The sequence below is a fragment of the Leuresthes tenuis genome, unplaced genomic scaffold (assembly GCF_036924035.1).
Source record: "Leuresthes tenuis unplaced genomic scaffold, fLeuTen1.0.hap1 SCAF_18, whole genome shotgun sequence".
Taxonomy (NCBI): Eukaryota; Metazoa; Chordata; class Actinopteri; order Atheriniformes; family Atherinopsidae; genus Leuresthes; species Leuresthes tenuis.
Window position 1 is genome coordinate 27,775,682 of NW_027325372.1, and position 19,733 is coordinate 27,795,414.

Here is a 19,733-nt window from a genome sequence, read left to right on the forward strand (position 1 = left end):
TTGGGTAACCTAAACTGATGGTTTGGGAGGAAAGTTAGAAGAACAATCAACTATCAACCAAAGACAGATGACGTGATGAGCGGGCAATATAACTGTGTTTTTGCTTCAGAGCAACTCTGTATTCTGTACTGTGTTGTTCTCTCTTTCAAGATATTATTATTAAAGCCTCTTATCTCCTCAGAAGAAAATAACTGACTCTGTGCGTTACTAAATTTCCACCACAATTTTGGCGTCACGAACAGGATCCCTCGACTGGTGTCTCTGGACCGGATCGCAGTGCATGGCCAGCCTGGACTGAAGTAGCTGTTCCAGCCTCATACCTCCAAGGCCTTTTCTGAGAGAGAGGACTGGCAGGTCCTTTTCTTGAATACCAGCGCTGGGATCATTTTTGAAATATGATAGTCTGAGACGATAGGACTGCTTTTTAGTTTTTATTTGAATAAAAGAGGGTTTCCCGGTTGTGTCATTAGTGAGACAGAGATTTCATGGGTAAGTGAAACTTTTGAAGCAGTCCGAAGAAGTGTGAAGTACTCCGAAGAAGTGTGAGTAGAGATTAAGGTCCTCATTGGAGACGTCCTTTGAGTGAAGGAATATATTTCCCCATTCCAAGTCTGAGAATTGGAAACAGTAGGTCTCAGACTTTTGACCCTACCGGGGGACCTAAGCATGATGAAATGAAAAAGACATATGGTCCAGAGGTTTTCCACCAGAAGGTTCTTTTAGTATGTTAGAAATAAGAAAATTAGAAGAAAAGTTTTGCAAATATGAGAAAGAGATGAAGCAAAAAAAAAGAAAATTAAGTTTAAATAAGAAGTAAGAAAGGTATAGAATTTTGGAAAAAATAAAGTGTATTAAGAGAAAGAAAGGAAAATGTTAAACAAATGCCATGACGGAATGATGATAATAATTTAGTATTAGCTGTGCCGGATCCAGACCTGGACTCCTGCCCTCCACGACGCCTGCAACAACAACAGCCAGCCCTGCCACAAGCCTCTGGCTCTCGGGAAGAAGGGACTTCTTCCATCCTCCCTTGGGAAGAAATTCCATCATTCTCACAACATCAGCTACATAGGTCTGATGATGAGGAAAAGGAAGACGTTTGGTTCTCCAGCGTACCTGCCCAAGAACTTTTAACGCAAGTGACAAAAATCCTTTACCCACAATCTGGACTTCAGAGATCTAAACATGAGAAAAAACAAAACCAGATTCAAACCATGCCTATGGTTAAAGTTGCAGTTCCCACTGGACCATTACTGGTTTATCGACCCTGGACTGAGACTGACATCATGGAAGCATAACAATGCTTACCAGATCCAGAGATTTCTGGACCCCATTTTGCTGACGAGTTGCGAGATTTCTGCGCACAATTCTGCCCGACTGGGGTTGAATTGCGTCGCATATTGGCAAAAAAGTTCAAACCGTCCGACCTCTAGAAAATAGAGGCCAGTATGCTACAACTGGATTTGCGACCTACCAACAGTGAACGAGGACATAATGATAACGCTCAATATGAAGCAGCCAACCAAATACTGTGTCAAGCCATCACCACTCAATTTCCAACCAAAATCAATATGTCCCACATTTACACCTGCAAACAGACACCCGGTGAAGGGACTGATGATTTTGTACACCGCATCCTTGAGGAAGTCAGCAAGCACAGCGGTCATCAGAGACCAAGGGATTTGGGTAATGAATCAGGACCATGGGAGAGTATTGCATGCAATGCAATAATTAAAGGCCTCATGCCAGATGTCGCCACTGAAGTAAAGAACATTTACGTGGGATGGTGTGAGGGTCCTCGTTTGGCTGACGTTCGCCGATATGCTCGCCATGCTCATAACCAAGTTGAGACGCGTAAGACAACCAAAAGGGACAAGTGTGAAAAGGAGCTGCATTTGGCAGCCATGACCATGTATTACGCAGTTGGTGTAAACAGAGGACGAGGCCGAAGTCGAAGACGTGGACGTGTGGGATCAGAGCTATGATCCGAATATTTGTTTTTACTGTGGCCAGACTGGACACTGGAAGAAGGACTGTCCACAGCTGAAAAGTGATGAAATTGGGCAAAAGGCTGACTGAGGGTGGGAGGCAGGTTCTGGACGTCACGCGGCAGCGGAGCCTCCACTAATGGGTGATAGCACAAACACACTCACACATTTTTCCTGCTCTGTGTAGTGAAGAAACGCTTGCTGACTGTGATTCACGTAGTAAAGTTTTGCATGCTATTTCCGTCCTAGAACAAAGATATTTCTCTCAGAATATGGGAACTTATGTTCATCAGTAGTGACGTCAGGGGAGTTTGATTGTCCTCCAAAGTTAAGTGGAAACCACGTTTACTGTATGTCTGCCTCAGGCCAGGTTGTGAAGGAGAAAATGACAATGCCCATTGCGTGTTGTCACTCCCGATGAGCTCTCCTTCAAACACTCATTTTTGTTATCAGAGTTGTGTCCCATTAACCTGATGGGCTGTGATCTCATGTGTAAATTAGGCATTATTTTAACTTCTACACCAGAGGGTGTTAAGGTTATGTTACAGCCTGACAAAGTTTTCACAGCAGTGCAGTTTGATTCATCGGCACTTACATATGCTTATGAGTGGAAACTTCCCAGCTCTCCTTTTTCACAACAACTAGTGGAAGAAGCAAAAGTGTTAGTTTCACCCCTTTCTGATTTCATGCAACCTACTGATTTGCACTGCACATCACACATTTCTTTGGGGCCTGACAATGACTATGAGAAGAAGTGAAAAAATATGTGCGCCTACTTTATTGGCTGTGTCGCTCACTCCAGAGCACTTCGATTTTTTTAATGTTTGTGGTACTCGCCCTCACATTTCCTTGGCCAAACGTACACACTGGCAGTGACAAGGTGTGGGAGAGTTTGTTGCTACATGTCAGAAAGAAATGGAGTGGACCGTTTCACCTGATGATCCAAATTTGATGTTTTCTGAACGATTGTCAGCATACAAAAAAACATTTTTGAGTACAATGCATTGTCAAAGAACTGTGGACTTAATTCCTACCACAGAATCACATTTTGAAGCATGTTTTTTATCTGAAACAGATTTGTCTTCGATACCCATGTTGGCTGAAGTGCCCAATGATCTTTGGGCTAAGAGCAAATATGATGTGGGGTTGATAAAAGGCTGTGAACCAGTAATTGTCACCCCTAAATCAGACTTTTGTCCATGTAAAAAACAATACCCTTTTAAGCCTGAAGCAATTAAAGGGATTAAACCTGTTTTTCAATCTTTTCAGAAAACAGGCGTTATTGTTCCTTTTGAAAATTCACCTGTGCTTACTCCATTGTTTCCTGTTAAAAAGATTAAAGATGCTGGCCAGCCAGATGAATGGCGTTTTGTACAGGACCTCCAAGCGGTGAATGCTGCAGTTCAGCCACATGCTCCTACTGTGCCCAACCCACACACTATTTTGTCTCAAATTACATCAGATGCACAGTTTTTCTCAGTGGTTGACTTGTCGCCAGTGCACCCTGATAGCCCATTTTGGTTTGCTTTTTAGTTTGAAGGGAGATCTTGGACTTTTACCCGGTTATGCCAGGGGTACTGTGAAAGTCCCACTATTTACAATGCTGCCCTCAAAGCTAGTCTGGATTAACTTCAATCAACCACAGGCTCTGCTCTTTTGCAGTATGTGGATGACATCCTTTTATGTGGTCCATCTAAACAACAGTGTGAAAAAGACAGTGAATCTGTTGAAACATCTTCCTTCTTATGGCCATAAAGCCAGCCTTTCTAAGTTACAGTTTGTACAGGACGAAGTCACCTTTTTGGGTCATGTGATTTCTAAGGATGGGCGCTCACTTTCTCCTAAACGTGTTGCTGCAGTTCAGATCATTCCTAAACCGGTTACTAAAAAACAGCTTATGTCATTCTTAGGTATAACATCTTACTGCAGGAACTTTATTCCTAACTACTCTTTTCTCGAAGCTCTCTTAGGTGCTCTTATCCATGGTAAAGGCAGCTGCAGTTATGACATGCAGCTCCAGTCAGCTGATCGTGTTCCATGGACTCCTGAGGCTGAATCAGCCTTTAGTCAGCTTAAGCTGGCTCTTCAAACAGCACCAACACTTGGCATTCCAGATCCTCATAAACCTTTCATACAGGCAGTTGATGAGAAGCATGGTTGTATGACATCTGTTCTTATGCAGGAACATGGGGCAGGCAAAGGCCAGTGGCTCATTTCTCAGCAAAACTGGACTCTGTGGCTGCAGGCCTGCCTGGTGGTCTTCGTGCTGTTGCAGCTGCAGAGAAAGCTGTCCTGGCCTCCCAAGATATTGTGGGCTACGCTAATTTGACTGTTTTGGTTCCTCATGCTGTTGCCATTATTCTTCTCGAGCAGAAAACTTCCCATCTTTCAACATCTTGTTGGCTCAGATATACCTCTGTGCTCCTTGATATGCCAAATGTCACTGTTAAACGTTGTACTGTTCTGAATCCTGCTACTTTGCTTCTGACTCCTGAGGATGGGGAGCCTCATGACTGTGAAGCTGTTTTGGAACAAGTTTGTACACCACGACCTGATCTTTTAGAGACTCCTCTTCCAAACTCTGACATGATTCTTTTTGTAGATGGATCAGCTTTGCGTGATCCAGCCACAGGTACTAACTGTGTTTGGTTTGCAGTATTTTCTTCACATGACACTTTGTTGTCTGGTTCTCTTCCTAAACATTTCTCTGCTCAAACTACTGAGCTTATTGCACTTACTGAAGCTTGTAAGTTGGCAGCTGGTAAGTCTGTCACTATTTACACAGATTCCAGATATGCTTTTGGTGTTGTTCATGACTTTGGTGCGCTGTGGAAACACAGGCATTTCCTTAAATCAGATGGTAAAACTATTCTGAACTCCAAGCAGGTTTCTGATCTTCTTGATGCGATCCTTTTGCCTACAGCAATCTCGGTCTGTAAGTGTGCGGCTCACACTAACTCAGACGATCCTGTTGCATGTGGCAATGCCAGAGCTGATGCTGCAGCTAAGCAAGCAGCTAATTTTTTTCCTGTTTTCGCTTCCCTCTCTTTGCAGGCAGAAGACTCCCTCACAGATCTCCATGCTTTGCAAACTTTTGCCTCTGCAGATGAAATTTGGTCCTCTGGACGCATTTGGTCCTCTGTGGGTGCAACTCATACGGATGGTGTTTGGATGGGACCTGATGGTAAACCCTGTCTACCTAAACATTTTTTTCCTCATTTTTCAAAATTGACACATGGGTTGAACCATGTGTCAAAAGGGGGGATGCTGAATGCACTCACTGCTCAGTGGTTCACAAAAGGGTTCAGTTCATATGCGCAAAAATACTGTCAGTCATGTATGGTTTGTGCCACACATAATGTAGGAAAGGCATTACACACATCGCAAGTTGCACACCCTCCACCAGAGAAACCTTTTGAACATTTGATGATGGATTTTGTTGAACTCACACCAGCTGAAGGAAAGAAATATGCACTAGTAATAGTGGACGTGTTTAGTAAATGGGTTGAAGTTTTCCCTGCAAAACATGCAAACAGTAATGCAGTGACTAAAGCACTGCTAAACAGAAATCATTCCTAGATGGGGCATTCCAGAGAAGATCAGCAGTGATAATGGCACACATTTTGTAAACACTGCATTGACTGAGGTTGGTAAAATCCTGGGAATAACCTTGCGCACACATTGTGCTTATCATCCACAGAGTGGAGGTGCTGTGGAAAGAGAAAATGGTACATTAAAGTCCAAGTTAGCCAAATGTTGTGAAGAAACAGGACAAAAGCATTACCTATTGTGCTTACCCCTAATGTTGTCTTACTGTCGAAACCTTTCCACTGTTCTATCTCAAGTTTCACAGACAGTAAAAGCAGCCCTTCCAGCCACAGAAAACACACCACTCCAACCAGATGACAGGTGGTGAAGGAACTTCGCAGGAAACATTGGAAGTCCAAACGTTGGCAAGGCCCGTTCCAGGTGCTACTGGTCACTCACACAGCTGTTAAAGTTGCAGAGAGAGCAACGTGGATTCATGCCAGTCACTGTAAGAAGGTACCAGAACCAGTAGATGACTTCCACCCTGACATACATCAGCCTAACCAACACGCCCGGAAGGACAAAGATAAGAGTCAGCAGTAAAAGCTGTACTCCACCGGTGTGTTAAGTGCTAGTAACCTCTGACACCGAAGATTGAAACATCCTTACTGAGACCTGCGATGAAGATGATCATACACATGCTGTGAACCATGGAAGAAACTGTTTGTTGTTTGTATTTTCTTATTTGTAACCAGCATGTGCACATTGTATCTTGATTTCACAGGAAGCAATAATACAGGGCTGCTGTATTTTTCCCTGTGTGAAAGGCCTCATTGTATGTATCTCACCAAATGATTCAAATGACTCAAATAACTTTTTTGCTTTCAAAATTTTTCCTCTAGTGACGCTGACTTAGAGAGGCATGAAGATAATCATATTTAATTGTTCATGTTTTGATTGTTTATCATTGGACCCTTTATCACTATGATGCCTGCATTTTAAACTCACGTTGTGTGCAAATGCAGGCTGATGTTTTACAGATAAAGTTATTATTTTCCTTGTTTCTTTTGGGTTGATTAATATAATGGTATTATTATAATCAAAAGGGAGGAATGTAATGGAAAATAATTCTTATATGCATTGTATTGAGTGTTACTGTGTATAACCTGCAAATGACTGAGCTGCAAGGTACCACCCTGCCCTGTTTTCTTAAATTCCTCTTTACAATGGTGGGCTTGTTATTATGAGATAGCTGCACTTTAGGGGGGACAGGGTTAGGCTGGTATTTACGAGTGTGTCTGGGTAACCTCAACTAATGGTTGGGGAGGAAAGTTAGAAGAACAATCAACTATACCCAAAAACAGATGACGTGATGAGTGGGCAATATAACTGTGTGTTTTTGCTTCAGTGGTCAGAGCAACTCTGTATTCTGTACTGTGTTGTTCTCTCTTGCAAGATATTATTATTAAAGCCTCTTATCTCCTCAAAAGAAAATAACTGACTCCCCAAGTGCAAGTGTCAGGACAAATGATCAAACTTCTCCAAGCTTCAGTCTGCAGAGAGGTACAAGACAGGGTTGCCCACTTTCGCCCTCACTTTTTGCTATTTTCATCGAACCTTTAGCAGCTGCTATCAGACAAGATAGAAATATTAAAGGCATCCAACCCCAAAATATTGAGCATAAAATAAGTCTTTATGCTGATGATGTATTACTTTTCCTTCAGAACTCACAGACGTCTCTCACTCACACGATCACACTCATAAATAAATTCTCAGCACTTTCTGACTACTCTATCAATTGGTCTAAGACCACAGTTCTGCCCATTAACTATAGGGACCAGAATATACCTGCGATCACTTTACAGTCAGGAAATATTAGATATTTAGGCATAAACATTTCCTCCAGGCTCTCAGAGCTAACAAAGCTAAATTATGTGCAATTATTAAAGACAGTAGAGGACGATCTCTCTCGTTTGAAGTCCTTACCTATATCACTTATGGGGAGAGTTACAACCATTAAAATGATGATACTACCAAAAGTTAACTATTTGTTCTCAATGATCCCCATAAAACCATCTGCTACTTGGTTTAAGTCACTAGGTTCATGCATCTCCAAATTTCTGTGGAAAAACAAACCACCACGTATTAGTTTAAAAACCCTACAGAAGACCAAGGACAGTGGTGGATTAGATTTACCTAATTTTCAGCACTATTCCTTAGCCAATAGGTTACAGTATATATCAAAATGGTTTAAACCTAGCCCAATAGATGAACCATGGATAAATATAGAACAAGCATTGTGTGATAATCTGGAAATCTCTGACCTGCCACTTATTAGTCAAAACGTAAAAAATCACAAATGTTTCAAGAGCATTAACATCAGCACCTCTCTGACAGCCTGGTGGGAATTTCTTAAAATAACAAAGTCTTCACTTGTCCCGTGTAAGCTTACACCCATCTGGAACAATCCTGACATCCTGCAAAACAAAAAAATGCTAAACTTTACTCTCTGGAAGATCAAAGGAATCAAACATCTGGAACATATAATCCAAAATGGACATTTTATTTCATTTGATGAGCTCATATCACAACATGAGATAGGCAGCAATAAATTCCTAGAATATCAACAACTTAAGTCTATAATAACAAAGAAATATATCCTCCACCAACCAGACTTACAACTCCTGATTAGGGTAGTAGAATTTCTAAGCATCTGCACCCCAAAACTACTATCAAAAATATATAAATTATTGTCTAAGATAGATGACACAATGTCTCTACCGTCCTCAAAATGGGAGGCGTATTTATCCATCAGTTCTAGTCATAGCTTCTGGCCACATATATGTTTGAACACCTTCAGAATGACTCGAAATCCTAATTTACAGCTCATACAATACAAAATTCTTCATAGAACACACTATACAGGACAAAGGATGTTCAGGATAGGTCTAACACACTCAAACATCTGCTCACATTGCACAGATAACACACCTGATGATTATGCACACGCTTTGTGGTTTTGTGCGCCTGTCCAGAGGTTCTGGCTTGAAGTCTGTGCGGACCTATCAACATGACTAAAGTGTAGCATTCCTGCATGCCCCACACTGTGCATACTGGGTGACTTAGACAACATCAATGTGGAATTTAGCTTAGCACACATGATCCTCACAGTGTTATGTATAGCAAAGAAAACTATTCTCATGAACTGGAAAGCGAAGAACAATCTGTGTATTAACCAGTTTAGAAATTTTCTTTTAGATTATATTAGCATGGAAACAATGTCTGCTTCCTCAAAACATCAATTGGCTGAATTTAATTCTCTCTGGTCCCTTCTGATTAGCTTGATCACATAGTGGTGGTGGTGGGTTGCTGTCCCGTCGCTCTGGGCGGTTGGGTGTGTGCTGGGGGGGGCTGTGTGGCTTCGGGCGTCTGGTGGTCTCTCGGGTCGTGGGGAAATACAGCAGCCCTGTATTATTGCTTCCTGTGAAATCAAGATACAATGTGCACATGCTGGTTACAAATAAGAAAATACAAACAACAAACAGTTTCTTCCATGGTTCACAGCATGTGTATGATCATCTTCATCGCTGGTCTCAGTAAGGATGTTTCAATCTTCGGTGTCAGAGGTTACTAGCACTTAACACACCGGTGGAGTACAGCTTTTACTGCTGACTCTTATCTTTGTCCTTCCGGGCGTGTTGGTTAGGCTGATGTATGTCAGGGTGGAAGTCATCTACTGGTTCTGGTACCTTCTTACAGTGACTGGCATGAATCCAGGTTGCTCTCTCTGCAACTTTAACAGCTGTGTGAGTGACCAGTAGCACCTGGAACGGGCCTTGCCAACGTTTGGACTTCCAATGTTTCCTGCGAAGTTCCTTCACCACCTGTCATCTGGTTGGAGTGGTGTGTTTTCTGTGGCTGGAAGGGCTGCTTTTACTGTCTGTGAAACTTGAGATAGAACAGTGGAAAGGTTTCGACAGTAAGACAACATAGCATCATCACAAACAGTTGTGGAAGGGAGGGGTCTGGTTACAGGTCCCAATCCCAGGTTAGGAGGTCTGCCAAATAAAGTTTCAAATGGGCTGAGATTCACTTGAGCTCTGATTCTCATTCTCATGTAGGTAAGCACAATAGGTAATGCTTTTGTCCATGGCAGACCTGTTTCTTCACAACATTTGGCTAACTTGGACTTTAATGTACCATTTTCTCTTTCCACAGCACCTCCACTCTGTGGATGATAAGCACAATGTGTGCGCAAGCTTATTCCCAGGAATTTACCAACCTCAGTCAATGCAGTGTTTACAAAATGTGTGCCATTATCACTGCTGATCTTCTCTGGAATGCCCCATCTAGGAATGATTTCTGTTTAGCAGTGCTTTAGTCACTGCATTACTGTTTGCATGTTTTGCAGGGAAAACTTCAACACATTTACTAAACACGTCCACTATTACTAGTGCATATTTCTTTCCTTCAGCTGGTGTGAGTTCAACAAAATCCATCATCAAATGTTCAAAAGGTTTCTCTGGTGGAGGGTGTGCAACTTGCGATGTGTGTAATGCCTTTCCTACATTATGTGTGGCACAAACCATACATGACTGACAGTATTTTTGCGCATATGAACTGAACCCTTTTGTGAACCACTGAGCAGTGAGTGCATTCAGCATCCCCCCTTTTGACACATGGTCCAACCCATGTGTCAATTTTGAAAAATGAGGAAAAAAATGTTTAGGTAGACAGGGTTTACCATCAGGTCCCATCCAAACACCATCCGTATGAGTTGCACCCACAGAGGACCAAATGCGTCCAGAGGACCAAATTTCATCTGCAGAGGCAAAAGTTTGCAAAGCATGGAGATCTGTGAGGGAGTCTTCTGCCTGCAAAGAGAGGGAAGCGAAAACAGGAAAAAAATTAGCTGCTTGCTTAGCTGCAGCATCAGCTCTGGCATTGCCACAAGCAACAGGATCGTCTGAGTTAGTGTGAGCCGCACACTTACAGACCGAGATTGCTGTAGGCAAAAGGATCGCATCAAGAAGATCAGAAACCTGCTTGGAGTTCAGAATAGTTTTACCATCTGATTTAAGGAAATGCCTGTGTTTCCACAGCGCACCAAAGTCATGAACAACACCAAAAGCATATCTGGAATCTGTGTAAATAGTGACAGACTTACCAGCTGCCAACTTACAAGCTTCAGTAAGTGCAATAAGCTCAGTAGTTTGAGCAGAGAAATGTTTAGGAAGAGAACCAGACAACAAAGTGTCATGTGAAGAACATACTGCAAACCAAACACAGTTAGTACCTGTGGCTGGATCACGCAAAGCTGATCCATCTACAAAAAGAATCATGTCAGAGTTTGGAAGAGGAGTCTCTAAAAGATCAGGTCGGGGTGTACAAACTTGTTCCAAAACAGCTTCATGAGCGTCATGAGGCTCCCCATCCTCAGGAGTCGGAAGCAAAGTAGCAGGATTCAGAACAGTACAACGTTTAACAGTGACATTTGGCATATCAAGGAGCACAGAGGTGTATCTGATCCAACAAGCAGTTGAAAGATGTGAAGTTTTCTGCTCGAGAAGAATAATGGCAACAGCATGAGGAACCAAAACAGTCAAATTAGCGTAGCCCACAATATCTTGGGAGGCCAGGACAGCTTTCTCTGCAGCTGCAACAGCACGAAGACAACCAGGCAGGCCTGCAGCCACAGAGTCCAGTTTTGCTGAGAAATGAGCCACTGGCCTTTGCCTGCCCCATGTTCCTGCATAAGAACAGATGTCATACAACCATGCTTCTCATCAACTGCCTGTATGAAAGGTTTATGAGGATCTGGAATGCCAAGTGTTGGTGCTGTTTGAAGAGCCAGCTTAAGCTGACTAAAGGCTGATTCAGCCTCAGGAGTACATGGAACACGATCAGCTGACTAGAGCTGCATGTCATAACTGCAGCTGCCTTTACCATGGATAAGAGCACCTAAGAGAGCTTCGAGAAAAGAGTAGTTAGGAATAAAGTTCCTGCAGTAAGATGTTATACCTAAGAATGACATAAGCTGTTTTTTAGTAACCGGTTTAGGAATGATCTGAACTGCAGCAACACGTTTAGGAGAAAGTGAGCGCCCATCCTTAGAAATCACATGACCCAAAAAGGTGACTTCGTCCTGTACAAATTGTAACTTAGAAAGGGTGGCTTTATGGCCATAAGAAGGAAGATGTTTCAACAGATTCACTGTCTTTTTCACACTGTTGTTTAGATGGACCACATAAAAGGATGTCATCCACATACTGCAAAAGAGCAGAGCCTGTGGTTGATTGAAGTTAATCCAGACTAGCTTTGAGGGCAGCATTGTAAATAGTGGGACTTTCACAGTACCCCTGGCATAACCGGGTAAAAGTCCAAGATCTCCCTTCAAACTAAAAAGCAAACCAAAATGGGCTATCAGGGTGCACTGGCGACAAGTCAACCACTGAGAAAAACTGTGCATCTGATGTAATTTGAGACAAAATAGTGTGTGGGTTGGGCACAGTAGGAGCATGTGGCTGAACTGCAGCATTCACCGCTTGGAGGTCCTGTACAAAACGCCATTCATCTGGCTGGCCAGCATCTTTAATCTTTTTAACAGGAAACAATGGAGTAAGCACAGGTGAATTTTCAAAAGGAACAATAACGCCTGTTTTCTGAAAAGATTGAAAAACAGGTTTAATCCCTTTAATTGCTTCAGGCTTAAAAGGGTATTGTTTTTTACATGGACAAAAGTCTGATTTAGGGGTGACAATTACTGGTTCACAGCCTTTTATCAACCCCACATCATATTTGCACTTCAGCCAACATGGGTATCGAAGACAAATCTGTTTCAGATAAAAAACATGCTTCAAAATGTGATTCTGTGGTAGGAATTAAGTCCACAGTTCTTTGACAATGCATTGTACTCAAAAATGTTTTTTTGTATGCTGACAATCGTTCAGAAAACATCAAATTTGGATCAGCAGGTGAAACAGTCCACTCCATTTCTTTCTGACATGTAGCAACAAACTCTCCCACACCTTGTCACTGCCAGTGTGTACGTTTGGCCAAGGAAATGTGAGGGCGAGTACCACAAACATTAAAAAAATCGAAGTGCTCTGGAGTGAGCGACACAGCCAATAAAGTAGGCGCACATATTTTTTCACTTCTTCTCATAGTCATTGTCAGGCCCCAAAGAAATGTGTGATGTGCAGTGCAAATCAGTAGGTTGCATGAAATCAGAAAGGGGTGAAACTAACGCTTTTGCTTCTTCCACTAGTTGTTGTGAAAAAGGAGAGCTGGGAAGTTTCCACTCATAAGCATATGTAAGTGCCGATGAATCAAACTGCACTGCTGTGAAAACTTTGTCAGGCTGTAACATAACCTTAACACCCTCTGGTGTAGAAGTTAAAATAATGCCTAATTTACACATGAGATCACAGCCCATCAGGTTAATGGGACACAACTCTGATAACAAAAATGAGTGTTTGAAGGAGAGCTCATCGGGAGTGACAACACGCAATGGGCATTGTCATTTTCTCCTTCACAACCTGGCCTGATGCAGACATACAGTAAACGTGGTTTCCACTTAACTTTGGAGGACAATCAAACTCCCCTGACGTCACTACTGATGAACATAAGTTCCTATATTCTGAGAGAAATATCTTTGCTCTAGGACGGAAATAGCATGCAAAACTTTACTACGTGAATCACAGTCGGCAAGCGTTGCTTCACTACACAGAGCAGGAAAAATGTGTGAGTGTGTTTGTGCTATCACCCATTAGTGGAGGCTCCGCTGCCGCGTGACGTCCAGAACCTGCCTCCCACCCTCAGTCAGCCTTTTGCCCAATTTCATCACTTTTTAGCTGTGGACAGTCCTTCTTCCAGTGTCCAGTCTGGCCACAGTAAAAACAAATATTCGGATCATAGCTCTGGCGTGGCCCATTTCGACCTCCTCTCCCACACGTCCACGTCTTCGACTTCGGCCTCGTCCTCTGTTTACACCAACTGCGTAATACATGGTCATGGTTGCCAAATGCAGCTCCTTTTCACACTTGTCCCTTTTGGTTGTCTTACGCGTCTCAACTTGGTTCTGAGCATGGCGAGCATATCGGCGAACGTCAGCCAAACGAGGACCCTCACACCATCCCACGTAAATGTTCTTTACTTCAGTGGCGACATCTATATAATATTGTCTGGGTCCCGTTAAAACATGTATTTTACCCATCTAATTCCTTGTTTGCTTTAAAACAAGTATTCCCCATTTTCTATCCCTTCAGTAGCCAACCAGTTTGTATGGAGTACACTGGAGCAACTTGACTGATCAGTAAAACACTGCTTTTGTTGTCACCGCAAGGCTTCCCCCGTCGGTTGTTTCACTGAGACACTACTGAGTAACTACAACTCAACACAGTTTATACACATAACATTCATATACATACTAACAAACAAACAAACAATAATTTATCGCAATTTTCTCATCTCTGTTTGAACGTACACCCAGGTAAATATTCCTGTAGTCTTCTCATACCGACTATGGACCCATTCATTGTTTAACTTCACTGTTTTGCAAATCCTAATTGAATATTACACATTGACATTGAACTTTACTGGATAAGCAGGTCTTCATTGCATTCAGCAGCCTATATGTGAGCATCTATGTGTAAGCTGTTCTTCTTTGCATTTATCAGCAGCAAGCAATTCTTCACTGCACATGCATATGTAAATAGTAAAACAATTCCAATGTGTTAGCGAAACCTTCTATATCACAGTGGTTTCTAAGGTCTATTTTAAGTTCTTTGCCATCAGTGAGATGACATTGTTTACAAAGTGTGTCAAATTATCACTGAAGATCTTTTCAGGAATTTCAAATCTAGAAATGAGTTATTTTACGCGTGATTTTGCTACTGAGAGTGCATCTGCTTGTGCACATGGAAATATTTCAGACCATTTGGTAAAAACCTCTGTTGTCACTGAGCAGAATCGTTTCCCTTAACATTAATTTAGTTCAATGAAATCTACACAATAATGAAATAATGAAATCCAAACAAATATGTTGAAAAAGATACACTGGCTTAGGGAATTATCTTCGTTTTGGTCTTAGATTGCCCTGTGGAATGTATTTTGCACATATTTGACCTGCTAGACAAAACTTTATTAATTTATTTATTCTAAAAAAAAAAATTCAATAATTAGTAAAACCATATGCTGTAAAAACCTTGTTCATTATTGCTTCCATCCCTCCTGTTGAGACATGACATGGTCCGTGGCTCAATACTGCAGCATATTTAAACAAATTCTTTGGCAGTATGGTTTTCCTTCCGGTCATTCATACGAGTCTATTGTAGATGGCAATTGAATAACATCTAATAATGCTAAAATATTTGTAGTTTATACATTTAGCTGTGGATGTCAACATACCTGTTTTTCCAATGCTGTGTTAACACATGTACAGTTGAGAAGGCATACTGACTGTCAGTGTAAACGTTAACAACCTTTTTGTTATTTAATTTACAAGCTTCAGTTAAAGCTACCAATTCGACTGCTTGAACAGAGTAATTTTTTGGTAGTGGTTGTTTTAAGAAAACTTCAGTTTCTGTTACTACTGCAAATCCTGTAGCATTTGTGCCATCAGGGTTTTTTGCTTGACCTGTTGAATAAATATAGTTATTTCTGCATTTTCATAACGTATATCAGTTAAGTCTGGCCTGGGTAAAACACTGATGGTTATTTCTGACATGCAATCATGAGGCTTTCCATCTGTGGGGTAGGTAGCAGTGTGGATGGATTAAGTGTAGCACATCTCTCGACAACAAGGTGTGGCTGTGAAAGAAGAACTGTTATGTAGGAGAGATGTCTGGTAAAGATATTTTGTTAAGTAACCATATCACAGCCACTGCATGAGGTACCTTAAGTGTTAATGGGTGAAATAACACCATTATTGTTGATGCCTGCACTGCCAATGGCTTCTGGCCATTGATTCAAAAGTACGATCTCGTCCCTTTTTCCCCCTTTCAGTGGACACTGGCCCCTAATTACCGCAATTCAGCAGGGGGTCTTTCATTAGAAGTACTGGACTCCCCCGTGCACGGTTTCAGCTCCGACCCTGGAAAGCGGAAAAAACGTTGAGATCTGGTTTGAGGACCCAATTGTTGAGAAAAGTCTCTCAATGAGACTCAGAGTTGCTGGAGTCAGTTAATGCAAATGTTTAATCTTGCAGCAAGTTCAAGAATGTGTGTGTGTGTGTGGGTGTATGTGTGCGAACGTGTGTGAGTTTGTGTGTGTGAGAGTTTAAAGAACCTGTTATCCACAGGCAGGTCTTAACTAGTATGGCACAGGTCCAGCCTGTCTCATCTTTTTTGGAAAGTCCAGTGCTCGGCCGTAACCCTTCTGTCTGTTTGGACTCTCACATACATTCGGTTAATCATAGAAAAACGAGAACAAAACTTTTTAGCCCCTTAAATTCATAAAACAGACATGGTGCAGTTATTTCCATTCTAGAAAATAAGAGTAATCACCACCATTCCTATAAATTCTGGATATTCTAACAATCTGAATCTTTTTTAAATGTTCGATGAAGCCCTTTGCTGTTCTGTTTAGAGACTCAGCTGATCATAAACCAAGTTTTGCTCTTGAACCAAGCTTCTAAACTCTTCACCTTTTTCATTTCTCAGTTAGTATTCACTTTAAAACTGATTAAAAGAAAAATTAAATGAATGCCTATCAACAAATGTGGGATCTAAACTCTAGTGCTTTCTCTAAAATAATTTCCTTTCTCAATTCAGAAATGTGTGTGTGTAAGTCACAACACCCGTGACACCAAAACGGCTTTCTTTTCTCTCTTTTCTCTACACTCTGCACTGTGAGCACACACACCAAATCAGGAAGGCTTTTTTCTCTCTTTTCTACATTATGGACTGTGGGGACAGTACTGCAGTACCGGGTCGATGCTTTGAGTGAACGGAGCAAGCTCCTTTTTCAACTCCTATTGATAAAAATCCATTTAATATGTAGTCCTTGCATAGACATATCACATATTAAACTGATAAGTACAGATACTCAAACATTTTTCGAATATCCAACCGCACATGATCATAAGTGGGAGAAGAGGTGTTCAGCTGCAAGAAGGTGTGAATGTCCACCCATAATTCCTCAAAAATGGGTAAGAAAAGGTGCGAATGCCCAACCATACATCATCAAAAGCTAGAGAGGTGGTGTTCGGCTGTAAGATGCTGCGAATGTCCGACCATAGTTGGTAAAAAGCGGGTAAGAAAAGGTTAAGGCATTCAGACCTTGCTTCACCTGCTTTTCACCAAATATAGTCGGACATTCACACCTTCTTGCAGCCGAACACTTCCGCTCCACCTTTTAGTTTTCTATGGGGCATTCACACCTTTTTTACACCGCATTTTATAAAAACACCACAGGAACACCGTATTGAGATTTTGTTCTGACCGCTCATTCGGTGTCGCGTTTCTTTCAAGCAATTCTCCTGGTTAGCCCGCACTCGGCTCGCTCCCAGAGCCGTGTTAAAGTCTGCTTCGCATTCACTCTCTTTTCTCAGCAGATTAAAAGAAACTTCCATCCTGCACCGCTGTTTGCTTTTTCACAAGAGCAGAGGAGAGCGCACCGTTCCTTTTTCAAATCCTATTGATAAAAATCCATTTAATATGTAGTCCTTGCATAGACATATCACATATTAAACTGATAAGTACAGATACTACACTTGATCTTAGCCAAAAGGCCGAGAAGCGATATCTGTCCACTGGTTCACATCCGAGGGCCCTTCCTGGCACAATGCGCACTTGTAGCGGTGTTCGTTTTATGGCCATAGTGTCACTTTGCACCTCCGCCCACCCGCTGCACTGAGCACTCTTCAACCCTTTTAAATGGTATAACTTTACACTACCGCACGCTCCAGCGAGCACCATTCAAGCAACATCGGCACAGTCGCAACAAGTAAGGCGACTCTACTCAGAGAAGTCACTCTGCACAGTAACAAGATTTCTTTTGCACAGACAGAAAGGGCTTCACCCGCAAAGGTAAAGCCTGCCAAAAATAGAAACAATTCATTAGTGCTGCTCTCCACGGAAGTCTTTAGTAAAAGGCGAAAGACTTGTACATTATGAAGAGAAACCAGTGTACGATTATCCATCACTGCGGGAGCAGGGCATCAGGCTAGTTGGCATAGCCACCTTCCCCATGGTGAGCTTTGCTTGGTTGAGACGCTTGCTCCCCCCCTTGCTCCTCGGCTGACCAAGTAGGAACAATCGGGCCCTATTCGATGGCTGCCTTGTCTTTTACTCTGTGCAAAAGACAAGGCAGCCACAAACAACACGGGAACACCGTATTGAGGCTTTGTTCTGACTGCTCATTCGGTGTCGCGTTTCTTTCAAGCAATTGTCCCGGTTAGCCCGCACTCGGCTCGCTCCCAGAGCCGTGTTAAAGTCTGCTTCGCATTCACCCTCTTTTCTCAGCAGATTAAAAGAAAGTTTCATCTTAGGCTCCCTGAAACTTCCATCCTGCACCGCTGTTTGCTTTTTCACAAGAGCAGAGGAGAGCGCACCGTTCCCAGCGGCACTGCAGTACCGGGTCGATGCTTGGAGTGAACGGAGCAAGCTCCTTTTTCAACTCCTATTGATAAAAATCCATTTAATATGTAGTCCTCGCATAGAGGACATATCAGACATTAAACTGATAAGAACAGATACTACACTTGATCTTAGCCAAAAGGCCGAGAAGCGATAACTGTCCACTGGTTCACGTCCGAGGGCCCTTCCTGGCACAATGCGCACTTGTAGCGGTGTTCTTTTTATGGCCATAGTGTCACTTTGCACCTCCGCCCACCCGCTGCACTGAGCACTCTTCAGCCCTTTTAAATGGTATAACTTTACACTACCACACGCTCCAGCGAGCACCATTCAAGCAACAACTTTGCACTCCAGCTTCGAACATCGGCAAAGTCGCAACAAGTAAGGCGACTCTACTCAGAGAAGTCACTCTGCACAGTAACAAGATTTCTTTTGCACAGACAGAAAGGGCTTCATCCGCAAAGGTAAAGCCTGCCAAAAATAGAAACAACTCATTAGTGCTGCTCAACGTTGTACTTTGCAGTAAAAGAAAGAGCAAATCTAAAGTTTCAGGAATCCGAGAATAAGCTTACTTTCATGAGTTCTTCACGATTTCGGATTTTGCTATAAAATGAATTCCTTCACTCAAACTAAATTAAAACTGCTAAACCGCTAATCTTTTACATACAAGGCAGATGTCAAATTCACCGAAATAGGATCTAAGGGTATTTGGCCAATCAAGCTGTAGCAGCTTCGGTAAAAGAGTATAAGTTGAAGAGTTTGTGAATAAAGGTGTGCGCACACATAGTGAGTTGTAGGAAAATAGGCAGGGAGCAATGCCGGCTGGGGTATATGTTCTTGTATGTTGTCTGACTGTTTGATTTGAATGTGTTGTGTAAGTGTCCTGTTGAATGTTACATGTTTGGGCTTTGACACGCTTCACTGTGGTTGTTAACTGTGTGGTGTGTCCTGAAATGTTATATTTTTGGGCTGTGTGACATGCTTAATGCTTTTCAGTAGCAACCCACTTATTCATATATAGCAACTGACAACATAAGAAGTCCGGACATACTTTGATAGTAGTTGTAGAAGTATCCTTATTGATAATAGATAAACTAATTCATAGTGATAGAACAGTAGATGAACAGGTGCCTGCACATGTCTCATGAAAATAAAATGGGTGTATGATTGCTGACGGCAGAGCAATACTGCCAAACTTATGAGTTCTTGTGGCAAACTTGATTCAGTGTCTTGACGTGTATACGCTGTTTCGCTGACTTGTCACAAGAAACAAAGTGTGTTTGATAAGATCCGACCATTTTATTACGGGAGGATCAGTATGTATGGATTCTGATGTGACTGATAAACCCATTCGTATCTTAAGCATAATCTAATACGTGAGACAACGCCCTGGCACACATTATGGACTGTCCCCACAGTCCATAATGTAGAAAAGAGAGAAAAAAGCCTTTCTGATTTGGTGTGTGTGCTCACAGTGCAGAGTGTAGAGAAAAGAGAGAAAAGAAAGCCGTTTTGGTGTCACGGGTGTTGTGACTTACACACACACATTTCTGAATTGAGAAAGGAAATTATTTTAGAGAAAGCACTAGAGTTTAGATCCCACATTTGTTGATAGGCATTCATTTAATTTTTCTTTTAA

At 42.1% G+C, this 19,733-nt stretch overlaps 3 non-coding genes and 1 pseudogene across 3 annotated transcripts; all 4 read right to left on the minus strand.

Moving 5' to 3' along the window:
* Positions 1–16,410: 16,410 nt before the first annotated feature.
* LOC140276279 (U2 spliceosomal RNA) lies at positions 16,411–16,615 on the minus strand (annotated as a pseudogene).
* A 458-nt stretch (positions 16,616–17,073) lies between these two features.
* Positions 17,074–17,259, minus strand: LOC140276206 (U2 spliceosomal RNA). The gene has a single exon (XR_011908875.1). It is a non-coding gene; the product is annotated as a U2 spliceosomal RNA (small nuclear RNA).
* Positions 17,260–17,534: 275 nt separating this feature from the next.
* LOC140275813 (U5 spliceosomal RNA) lies at positions 17,535–17,648 on the minus strand. Its single transcript, XR_011908526.1, has one exon. It is a non-coding gene; the product is annotated as a U5 spliceosomal RNA (small nuclear RNA).
* Positions 17,649–18,058: 410 nt separating this feature from the next.
* Positions 18,059–18,249, minus strand: LOC140276002 (U2 spliceosomal RNA). The gene has a single exon (XR_011908695.1). It is a non-coding gene; the product is annotated as a U2 spliceosomal RNA (small nuclear RNA).
* Positions 18,250–19,733: the final 1,484 nt, after the last annotated feature.